We start from the raw sequence: 12514 nt of genomic DNA, 5'->3' as shown, positions 1-12514 counted from the left end.
TTATACGAATGTAAGAATGTCCTTGAAAGTATGTCCTTGTAAGTATAATATATAATTCATTTCAAATGGTAATTCCAAATTAAATATGAAATGTAGCGAAAGTGGATATTAATTTATAGTGCATATATGCTGAATTTATGCACCACTGTGGAAGTATGACATCACACATGAATGGAGACATCCATGACAACATATTGAGACGCTCCTTCAAATGACAGATGGACAACTGTTTCACCAATGTATAATGGTGTCAGTTTCTTCAAAAGTTATAAGTCACTGGGCTGCTCGTGTTTACCATTTAAACATAATATCTTATTGTTTACAAAGAAAATATAATGAAGATAAGTCTTATAAGAACGGTTGTGCTTTCTCTTAGCTTGTGACATAGTTAATATGGTAGGGTGGTCCGATTACAGTTTACATGAGTACTTCATTGTTTAAACCAATATTGGCGTCGATAATCTAAACCTGAATTTATACTTCAGTCGCATTTACCAGACGATTTATTTTCGACCAATGTACTGGATCCGTTATTGTTTTAAAATAAATATGAACAGATTCAATGCATTGGCTTAGTCACAATCGTCAATAATAAAGAAGTCGGCGATTGCTTCAAGATTTCCCCTATTGTCTGACAATTTCATTTTCAAGGTTGCAGCAAATTTCAGCTTTACATTGCACTTTTCCATCTCAGTATATTTTGATTGTTTATGATTTGATGGAAAATAACATTTGACCTTCAACATGAATCAGCGCAACTGTTCTGCCAATGCTTTACAACTATTTTTTTCTAACGTTACATTACTTTTGGAAGTTGGATAAGCTAGTCTTCATCTTCAATATTTGTTAATAAAAGTACAGCTTACATTTTGTTTCCATTACCTTGGCTATGTTGTACATTATATATCAATAATTACTAGTAAATAAAGTTGCTTTGTTTAAAAAGGCAATACAATTGATTACCTGACCTCAGTGACTTTTGCTTTTAGAGTAACAAGAATAAACGTCCTTTGAATAGCACTCTGAGCTCTTACATGATGTTGTTGATTACGGTAATGTTTGAAAACATCTCTGTGATGTCTTTTAGAGAGCAGAGCATCCAAAAGACTTGTGTAGCCTAATGGGCGCACTTTGCAATAATCAATTCTTTGCTTCAGATAACCATATCAAATACGTAATTTGAGTTGTACTCTCTAAGTCCACTTTACATGGTCATGGCGAATACGCCGGGTGTATCTGTAAATAATACAAACATACATGTATGGGACGTAATGATAGACAACTGAAATAGCTACCATAAAACCCATAAAGAATGATATATTATGTAATATAAATGACACTAATGTTACAGTTATAATTTTAGTAAGTGTCTTGACATTTCGACCGTGTAGCCATTCAAAATTAATTTTAGAACATAACCGTTATGACTTATTGTTTTGTTAAGGCGAGTCGGATGACAGCAACCACATTTTTCAATTGTATATTTATAGACATTTAAATAAATTAGATGCAGTGTGCTTCCTCAATATTTATTCAATATATCAAAATACAATTTTTATAGAAAAGCTAAAAATTGCAATTTGCACGAATTATTTTCTTGAGGTAAGGTTAATAATGTATCAACCGGACGTTTTAAACGTTTTCCCTCTCCGAAGAAAAATCATGCACATGGGATGTCATCCCTTATATCAAGTCAAATGATAGAATTCATACTATTCCTCTTGTGTTTCAGCTTTATTTGTCTCAATATTTGAGTGCAAACACTATTAGGTCATGCTCCCTTCAGACCCGCCTTAATTTGTTTAGAAAGTTTTTGTCTTCCCGTTAGAACTCTTATTTTTTCATTATCACTATTGTGATTATTATTATTGTACTTTTTAATCTTTCATCGCATTTTAAAATGTATGAATCGGTTAAAAGTTGTTCATAGTACAAGAAACAATAACCTTTGCAAAATAAAATAACAGAATTTAAAAGGTTGAGTTTTTTCCTGATTTGAGCTGCCTTCTTATTCGTATCAAGATCATAAAGACATGTTTATTTACTTAGTATTTATTTTGTTGGTTTGCGTCTCCTGACTGTTTCAGACCACCTACAGTAATGTTATGATGTCATTGTTAAATATTTACGTCTACATTTTATGGATATGATATGGAAATAAAGACGTCGACAACCAATATTTAACTTACATATACACGCATCCACCTACGATTTTAAGCTTATATTTTCTTAAAACTTCTCCACCTATTGACTGCTTGATTTGACAATTTCAGTATATTATCTTACGGATTCTTTTTGTGCTCAGTTTATTCCAAAATAAAAGAATCCGACTTGTTCCTTATGTTTTATCATTACTGTGGTAGCATCAGAAATGCATTTCACATTAATTTTAATGCATTTTTACGGCTGGACAGATAACAATCAATTCACGTGATTAACATTTAATTGATAATCATTTAAAAATGCTATTAGATAGTGGAATGGCCTTGTAGAAAAACATTACCAACGACAAATCAAAATGACGAATCGGCGACTACATTAAACGCTCTTCCATTTATATTATGTTTAAATGACTTTCACCGAGACATTTGCTATATGAGGTATATAATTGCTTTTATATAACCCATACAAAGTTTCTTGTCATTTGATTGGCCAACTACTATTCCGCGTCCGTGCAACGCGGGGCTACCATAGCAACGCTGACAGACGCGCGAGCGTATATAGCGCAAGGTTTCCACCTCGATTCGCCCATTTTTTTTGGTGCGGGTGTTGCTTCTAAAATAAATATCCATTTATATATCTTTTAATCTATTTGTTTTCTTCGTGATTTTTAAAATTAAGTGGAATCAAGGGAACTTATTTATGAGTAATATAAAACAAATATTGAATGTTTTTATTCGTTCAATGGTATACAAATATTAACTGTCTATGAGTGTGATGGTCGAAATATAATCACAAGGTGAAAGATGGATTGTTCCATTCCACGAGCCGGAACGGCGAGTGGGATGAAACAATACATCTTTCACCGAGTGATTATATTTCGATGATTCATAACACGAATTTAAGACAGTTACTATTTGTTTTATATCACTCGTACATAAATTATATTATTAAAATACTATTTAAATATTTTTACTGTAGGAAATACAATCTTTTTCATCAACATAACACCATGTTTTGCATGAATAGAATATACTGAATAAATTAAATACACACTTATACAATTATGCATAGTCATTAGTTGTTAGGAGAAGAAAAGGCTATTTCAAGTATGTAGGTTATAGGTCAATTTTCATCAACATAACACCATGTTTTGCCACTTCTTTAACATATTTGAGGGTCCACCCCATAACTAAATCGGCGAGTCTAAGAGTCAGCGCTTGGCGCAGACGCACCATGGCACAGCACTATGATGGTAAAAACTATCACACGGAGAGGCTGATGGTAAAAATGATAAATGGCTATCAACCAATGAACTGTCTAGAATTTATGTAGAGTGATATAAAAAGAAACATGAACTGTTCCATTCGTCCATAAACGTTGAAGATCGCATCTTAGACGTCAAAGGTCAGACGTATCTTAAATAAACATGTTTAGAGCCTATTGGCCATCCGTAGTTTTCATCTCATCTTCCAAATGACCGAGTCTTCTATAATTTGTTACTTGCTACAGATAGCTCTATTAACAGTTTAATTAACCATTATTTAAACGAGCATAATGATGACAATTATGGACATATTGGCATATTTATGACATGTGATCTATATGCATGGATAGCAACCATTACAAATCATTAAGTTCAATACCTTCAATTATGTAAGATGAGATCCATTTTGTAAATGAAAGCATTATCCTTTTTTTAAAGTAATGCAATGATTGATATGTTTCATTTGCTGCTAGGATGATATGCAAATACAACATCCGTTTTCCATCATCATTTAAGTGCATTAACTACATGACCTTATGAGGTATATTATAGGTACACCACTGTTATCAAAACATTTTAAATTTACATAGAAAATCTAATTTTCTTTGTATTTTGTTTTTAAATATATTGTGACCCGTCTATATTATAAAACTAATAAATAAATAAAATTATAAACAAAATGACAGCCACCTAGTGACGCTAATTGTTTCAAGTTCAACTAGTATCTTAAAATAATTATTTTTTGTTTACCGTAACCGGCTGAAACATTTAGGCTGGTCGGCATGTTTTAAACTGAAATCACCACTTTTGACGCATTTGAATGCTTTTTAATAACAAAAAAGTAGTAAAACATATTAAAAACATGAACATGTGAGAACAACCTTAATACAAAAATCAAACAATATCTTTCTGAAATATGTAAAACAAAAGGTTTGGTTACGGCAAATAAACATGTCTTTGTGTTAAGGTTAGTTTAAAATTGGTTTTAAAATATGGCTTGGGTTTGGGATTAGAGTTAAGATAGATTACTCATTAGTCTCTTCATGTAAAAGCGCAAAACTCACTCCTAAAAGCTCCTAAACGTTAGAAAACCACTTCTGAAAGAGTCGGAAACTCAATTTGGCCATTTGACGCCTAAAATAAACACAACTAATTAACTGACGAGGTTGAGGAATATATCAGCTATACTCTTTGAATTTTCACAATTGACCGCTCCATTTTTAATCCGTTCCCAGGGCCGGATTTACCATTGGGTCAGATGGGTCGGGCGCAGGGCCCAAAAATTGTCCTTTGCATCTTCCTTTTTAGCCCGAACACCATCATAGTGCAGTTATGATGCACAGGAAACATGATTCCACCTTTGCAGTACTTAAACCTGGTTAACAGGAAATTACTCCAGCAAAATCAATCGATAAAGTCTAGCCCATCCTCCACATTGAATGGTAGACTGCACTTATGCCCACATATGGCACTTGCCAATCAATAATCACCACTTGAAATCCCCTGACTCGCTTCACTGAGTTATGGACAGATAAGGGAGTTGTTTTTGCTGTTATCTGTCATTGACATATCAGGGAGGTACGAACATTTGCAGATGCCTCACCTACTCAGTTTTTAGCCTACATGTAATGTATACATTATTCTTGATTGACAGCAAGTACAGAAAATATCCGTCAAATGGTTTAGCTTTAATGTCCTTCGGAAGAGAGCGGTCCACAAGTGAGTGACAGTCACTAAAAGTTGCATTCAATTTACACAGGGAATTTTGCAGGCCATGCCGTGCCCTTCCTTACTAAATAACCAAAGTGCGAATATTTCCAAACATCTAAATTAGCTAAAAATTTAGGACATGTTACAAAACTATATTTTCTAGAATTTCAAAGAGTACACAAAATATTGGCTGGTTATTTTTTACACAGTGCTGTTAACTAGGCAATGCCCTCTAACATACACTGTTTGTCGAGGTCACACGTCAATGGTGCGAGCACTGTGTATTGTGTATAGGAAAATGAACAGTAACTGCAGTTATGTGTTTTGAGCCAAAATAGGTCTTACCTTGAGAGCGTACTTTCCACTCTATTAGAGTGGTTTGCACTCGTTTGAAGTGATTTTCATTCTTCTCACTCTTTGGGGGAGTGGGTTTGACTTTTAGATTAAGAGAGTTTGTTGCACTACTCGCTCATTAAGTAGGGGCAGTAATTCGGAAAGGAAAATATGTTGTTTTATTTCTATATTAATCTAAAACGGGAACTGAGTTTTTGCAAATCACTTTGTTATGTTACTTTCTATATCATCTGGCATCTGGTCGGTGGTAGTGTAAAACATCAAGATATAAGATATACTAATACGCTATTATAAACAAGTAAATTGAATTATCAGTATTCGCAATACGATGCGCCTCCAGCGGTTGCTAGGGAGAGGCCAAAATACGCAGTGCATCATGGGAAAAAGTCAACATCCAAAGCCCGCGTAATACGAATACAACACATGAACATAATTATGTCATTGTGTATTTAAATATCATTATAAGAATGTTACACGCTAAAACAGCAATTTACAACTGTAGCAGATACGTACATAATGAATCTGCTACATTTGTATTTGTATATTTGAATCATTCCAACACGGAATCCTTCGTGGAGCTGTTTTCAATATTATTATCACACTGATGGCTAGAACAGCGATGTCGACCCTGCAGGTCAAAAATTGGACTTGCAAGACAAACCTATTTACTAAAGAGATTCGGCGTTAGTTCCTTACAATATGTTTTCAGACCAATTTTGATTTTCCAGAGTATCACACTCTACCGCCCAGTGCAAATTACCGTGACGATCTAACAATTTACATGCGTTGGCAAAATATGGGGAATAAAACAAACCCACCAGATTATAAAGGTCCTCTTTCCTGGGATAATGGTAACTACGTGTTTGTTTGTTTGTTTGTTTTTGTTTATCTGAGGAAAGTGAGATGAGGAATATAGCTGGAGCAACTACCCTATGGGCCCATTGATCCGCCACTAAAACTAGCTTTTGTATCAGGCATAGAATAAGAATTCCCCATTTCATTTTTCTCGACTCAAGGGCTAAGATGTATGAATGATTTGTTGGAAGTGGACTTTCTTTTCCTCGTACACTTTTCTTCAATTCTGGTTCTTTCCTTTCTCTCCACACAGGCTTAGGATCTAAGCGTGTGCGACTGATAAATCGAAGAACCACTATGTCAATCTTAAACTTGCTTATAATTATTTATTTTCATGCACATCTCAAATTCGTTATCAGAAAACTTACAGATTAGGAAACTTGCAAATACAAATTTGAAGCCCACTATTTATCATTTTTTGGGCAAGAGCGTTAACTTATGTCTATTTAAAAAAACACCTGCATCTACTGTAATGGTTCTTAGAATTTTTATCATCAAAAACCTTACATAGCCTTAATTACTTTCTTTTTCAATGCAGAAAAAGGTTGAAGCGTATTATTTGATTGGTATAGAGTTGGCATTTTATAGATAGAATGCATTAACCTGAACGAATATAATATTGACATAGTAAGACCGTGTGCAAACACTGTGTGAGCTGTGTAAGAAGATGATGAGGCTTTGCCTTAATAAGACCAACTCCCTATCATCATCTCCACCATCTTATAACATAAAGAGGACATATACATTGCCTGCGGCTTCCAAAATTGTTGCCATTTTGAGTCAAAACAAATTCAGATAACCCAGACCCTGAAGCATGTATTGAAACGGATAGGCTTATGTCTTTTAAGTCGATAAAACCCGTGGCTGAAAATTATGTGTAAATTTGTGGAATAAAAATCACATTAAAAGTGGTTTGTCACATTCCTCCGTGAATTTCAATTTGATTAAAACATTAGACTGGTCAAGGTCGTGGTGTTGTTGCTTAGGATGTATCAATGGACTATTCCAGTTGAAATCCATACACCCCTATGGAAGACATGACCCTAATCACCCTCACACAGGGGTGTAGATTTCAAATATAGTCACCCATTCAGGTAACCCCATTTGAAATTCACACTCCCTGTGATTTAGGTCAATTATTCCATGGGGGTGTATTGATTTCAACTGGAATAGCCCAATAAGAGAGAATGTGCAAATAGTGACACTGAAAAATGAAACTAAGCAATTATAAAGAGTTAACCATACATCTTATCTGGTCTTCTGTTTGGATTGAACATGTTCATTAAAAAGTGTTTTAATATTTACACGATAAGGCCTGAGCTATATTGCATTCTTATTGATTCACGATTGTTTATCATAAATATTCTTATCGTTTCTTCATATTATCATGTCGTTTTCTTAAATACTTATTAAATAGAGCTTGAACTATTTTCAGCAATATCAACAAACGCTAATCATGTTGGTTCTGTACAGTCAACCCCTATATAACTAATTAACTAATGGCGTTGGCGCTGAGCTATACTTATTATTATTATTAATTACCTTATGTAGACATCCTAAGCGCGGCATCCTAACTATGTATCAAATGGACCTTATTGATTAAGGTTTGCATGTATAATAGTTTAGTTACCAAGCAATATATTGATGATAATGCGTAAAACATAAATGACAGACTGACTCTCAAGCCTATATTATCCGCACGGAATTCCAAATTGTTTAATCACATACTTGATTCAACCACATTAACTGATGAATGACTTAGGATTATTCATGGGGATATTAATGTTTGAGATTCTATAAATTGAATTCCACTTTCCGTATGTAGCAAATGCGACATAAAAACCCACTTGTGGCAGTCCCTTTACTCTGAGATTCATAATGTAAAAATTATGTTACTAAACGTGATAATCTCCATCATTAGTAAATTTTACCTGTCTAATTTGGCATGAAGTTAGACTTTATGGAAAGCGTGTTGGACGTAATTCTGGCGCAATTTGGTCATATATATTTCTATTCTATGTGGTATACGAACGTAATATATTTGGAAGACTTTGGCAGTTTTAAGTCATATATTTGCTTTTCAAAATAACATCTAGAGCATCCATGTTTATATAGCTAATCATAACCAAATTGAATTCGGTGACCTTTTTAGATGCTACAAGCGCTCCTATTGCACTGATTTTGCCGTAAATTTGAGCCCAGCCTGGGAGAACACAGTATTCAATTTGCATTCAATATATATGCAGCAAAATAAACATGTAAGCTTAGGATTTCAGCTTTTGAGTTGTTTTTGCAAACCGACAGGAATAAATATCCCGTATATTCTGCGATTCCATACCAATGATAAACATGATTCCATATTTCAATGACGGGATTGATATTTTCCGCCATTCAAGGTCATCGCTCATTTAAGTACTTAATGCAACCATTTATATATTATGTATTATGTCCGATATAATCATTATATATTTATATCAATTAAGACCCAGTTATTTCGCTTGACATAATGTTACACGTATCCATCGTATATGACAAACGAAATGAGTAGGATGGTGCCCATATTCATTTATGCCATAAATAATTAATTGCACATGACTGGTACATGGTGCTGAATCTGTCGTCAAATTTCATCTTTTTTCCTACGATATGAACATTTATAGCGTTGCTATAAATACCAAAGAAAAGAAACAGCACAATCGTTTGGGCAATATCTCGAAATTGATTTTTCGACATTCAACTCATTGTTGTTATTATGTTGGAAGTGACGTTGACAAGGTCAATAATATTTAATTTTATTCATTGTATAATGTACATTTTTAATTTATCGAAGTGAAATTTGAAATGAACCAGCAATAAACGTTTTCTAGATTCATGCATGGAGCATCCAAATGCAATGATTTTTCTTCAAGTGTTTTTTTTTTTCTTCTGCACACAATACTGCAATGCGAGTCCTTAGTTTTGCAGAGTAATCACACAAATAATGTTGATGGATACAATAATAAATCTGTGGAAAACTCTATTGGTAAACAATACCCCGTCATGACAAAGTGTAGGTAATGGTGTCTCCAGCGGATGAGGTACAAAACACACCAATGATCAAAGGATTACAAGAGAATACCTAGAATATATAACAAAATCTTTCTATCCCGTTATTGCAACCTTTCATTTATATTCATGACATGTTAAAAATGAACTAGCGAGTTGTTCTTTTAAGACCGAGTTAGATTTTACGTTTCAATTATTATTTAACTCTAACGCCACAATTAACTCCAACACAACTCTAACTTTAACTCTCTTAAATCAAAACTCTACTGCCAACATGTATTATCCAGCTGCATGACACTTTCACGTCATTTGAAATCTAAAGATTAGGTAGGCCTATCCAAATAATGTGATTTTTTTTCCTTTAAGATTTTGTTATTCAAGAACTATCATTTCATTAGAGGCACCTTCGTGCGATGACTCAAGTCGTCCACATCCAGAGATTACGATGTAAAAAGATCACGAATGTTTTGCGCAACCTTAATACAAAAACACTTATATTTAAACAAATATGGCATTAAGATGATTAACAATCAACATTTCCATTTTATTTAAAAACTACTTCACGTAACAAACTACTTTACAATAGGCCTACTTTGCGTAGGCCTATTGCTTTATTCCTATATTAGAGCATTACTCGACATCCGGAAATAATAATTATTCAATCACAAATTTCTAGTCATATTTTAACTACAAGGTCGAGTTATAAGTTGACAGTATTTAATCAAGTCACAACGCTTAGATTTGACTGCTTGCTCTTTTCTTAATTATGAGTGTTGTCAGTAGCATTTCACGTGTATACCATTTGAATTGTTAAAACGCATTTAGAAATTTGATTTGGACGAGCAACCCAGAACAAATACATGTGAAAGCCCTCAATGTGAGCACACTGAGAAGTAGTACTCAATTGTATATTTTTGCGTCCTTAAATTTGTTAGTTAATTTCAACACAATGAGAAGCACTTTGGTGTCATAATGATAACATGTAGATGCTTTGCACGCGAACAGATCTGTACACAGCCGGTCAAACAAAAAGATGCTTGATAAGATTTATATGCAACTTCCGTTGAATCTGAAAGCTCAGCAGACAAGCACAAACACGTATTATTACAAATCGCCCCTTGAAATCTAAAACTAACCATGTCGTTAAAAAAATTTTGATTTAATTTGGTCATGCAAAAGACGACTGCCTCACTGAAGTACTGTTGCGTTAGATGTTATTGAAACAACGCAATGCATCATATTAAATCCCTCCAAGTGCTCGGAAATATATATATATAAACATAAGTATAGAATGATGTGATCAGAACATATCCAGCCGGCGCCTGTTTCTCATGCTATAACGTAGCTGGCTAGAAACACACTTCGTGATATTTGCACATTTTTATACCTATCAATTAAATATCCTTAAGTACTTTATCTCTTTCACTGCTTGCTAGTAGAATGCAAATAAAGAGAAGTTAAAATACCTTCTTGATTCTATGAATAATTTGCTATATACTTTTAATATCGTACAAAAATGAACAGAGATCCAAGATAACAAAGAAATAAGCTATCAGCAGTAGATAGTTGATGCGTTATCAGGAGAACATTTATTGAATCTCAATTAGTCTCTATAATTAAAGCCTCAACAAATGTCAAAGCGATCAGCAGTAGATAGATAGTTAATGAAGGAGTCGTCGACAGTAGATTCATCAAATTAAAATGAAATCAAAATACGGTGTAATACTAGTCAAATTTGCCATGAAATGAAAATACAGGTACGCTGTTGTGAATTGCCGCTAGCTCGCATGTATCTTCTCAGAACCTTAGTAACTTTTATTTTGATCGATTATTTTTAAATTTACACACCGTTAAGTAGCCGTCAGATGCATACACACGCGTTGTCATGTCTTTTTTTTTATATAAAAGTGCTGACTAAAATAATCATTTAATGCTTTTACGTGCATGTTGATTTCAAGGGTCGCACCCAGGTATAAATATATCAAATCATTGAGATTTTGATAGCTGTGTTGTTTGGTATTCCTTTGGTTATCAACTTAAAGCCGTCTTCCTACATGTCCTAGTAAAACTAACAGAACTTTGATCATTAGCTTAAAAAGCAAATACTAGTACTTGCCTACACAATGTACTGGTTAGCTCTTATTATGTAGATATTATATCATTATTTAACACGTTGTATACTTTTATTAAATTAAACAACGCGTTTCAAACAATTACATTATCTCACTTACTGCACTTTTTTCTTTAATAAGTGTGCCCTTTAGGTTTAACATGATATACTTGTATGTAATTAAACGAGCCGTGTAACTACAGCCCAGTTTAATTTTTATATGATTGAATTATCTAAGCTACCAATGTACTATAATGGAAGTCCATAATTCTATCATTTTATATATAAGTACTTACGTGTTTTTATAATAATCCAAATTTAGTGATGTACTTAAATGCAGTACACGGTGGTGATAAACCTGTTAGCATCATATGCACGGCTTACCCCGGGGCATTAAGCATCAACCCAGTGTTGAAGATAAAGCAGACGAGATGTAAAGTGTAAAAATCTCTATTGAATCCAAGAAAATGGTAGAAGCAAGGTACAAAAAGTAGATATGTTTGGTAGAACGACCTGTTTTCATATGCGGATTGGCAACAGCAGTGGTAGCAGCAACTACATCCAGCCGGCGAGATACTTGGACATATTAACCTTAAAGTTACCCTCATATAATACAAGATACAACGTTACAAAAATTGTTTCCCGCGCGCGCTTACTACTGTCGTCTGCATTACTGGGTAGTACTGTCTCGTGCCTCCTAATCATCACCATATATCTGGGCGGAGTGAACTCACTGTGACGTAGCACCGACTCTCATAAACTCACTATGCTTACACACCATTCATTGTGTGTTGAAAACTCACAGACCTGGCAGTTGAAGCTACCGGTGCCCTCATTGGTTGATTTGATCCGTGAGGACGTTGACCGCAATTAGGACTAATGAAATAACGCATGTTGTGCAGGTTTGATCTCTTTCTCTCTCGATTCTCACTTAATGTAGTGTGAATCGTGATATAAGGACGCAACAAAAAAGACATGGCTCAATATTTAGACGGATAGCAGGCAGCTGCTAT

At 34.1% G+C, this 12514-nt stretch overlaps 1 protein-coding gene across 1 annotated transcript in view; it reads right to left on the bottom strand.

Annotated features, from left to right (window-relative positions):
• LOC140152529 (muscarinic acetylcholine receptor M1-like) overlaps positions 1–12181 on the bottom strand; it is an 83624-nt gene extending 71443 nt beyond the window's left edge. The window contains exon 1 of the mRNA XM_072174886.1: positions 11798–12181. The gene's annotated coding sequence lies outside the window, so the exon portion shown is untranslated. The remainder of the gene's footprint in view (positions 1–11797) is intronic.
• Between the last annotated feature and the right edge of the window lie 333 nt (positions 12182–12514).

The sequence above is a fragment of the Amphiura filiformis genome, chromosome 5 (genome assembly GCF_039555335.1).
Source record: "Amphiura filiformis chromosome 5, Afil_fr2py, whole genome shotgun sequence".
NCBI classification, from domain to species: domain Eukaryota; kingdom Metazoa; phylum Echinodermata; class Ophiuroidea; order Amphilepidida; family Amphiuridae; genus Amphiura; species Amphiura filiformis.
Note: the sequence above shows the minus strand (reverse complement) of the source record. Positions and strands in the feature narration are given on the sequence as shown.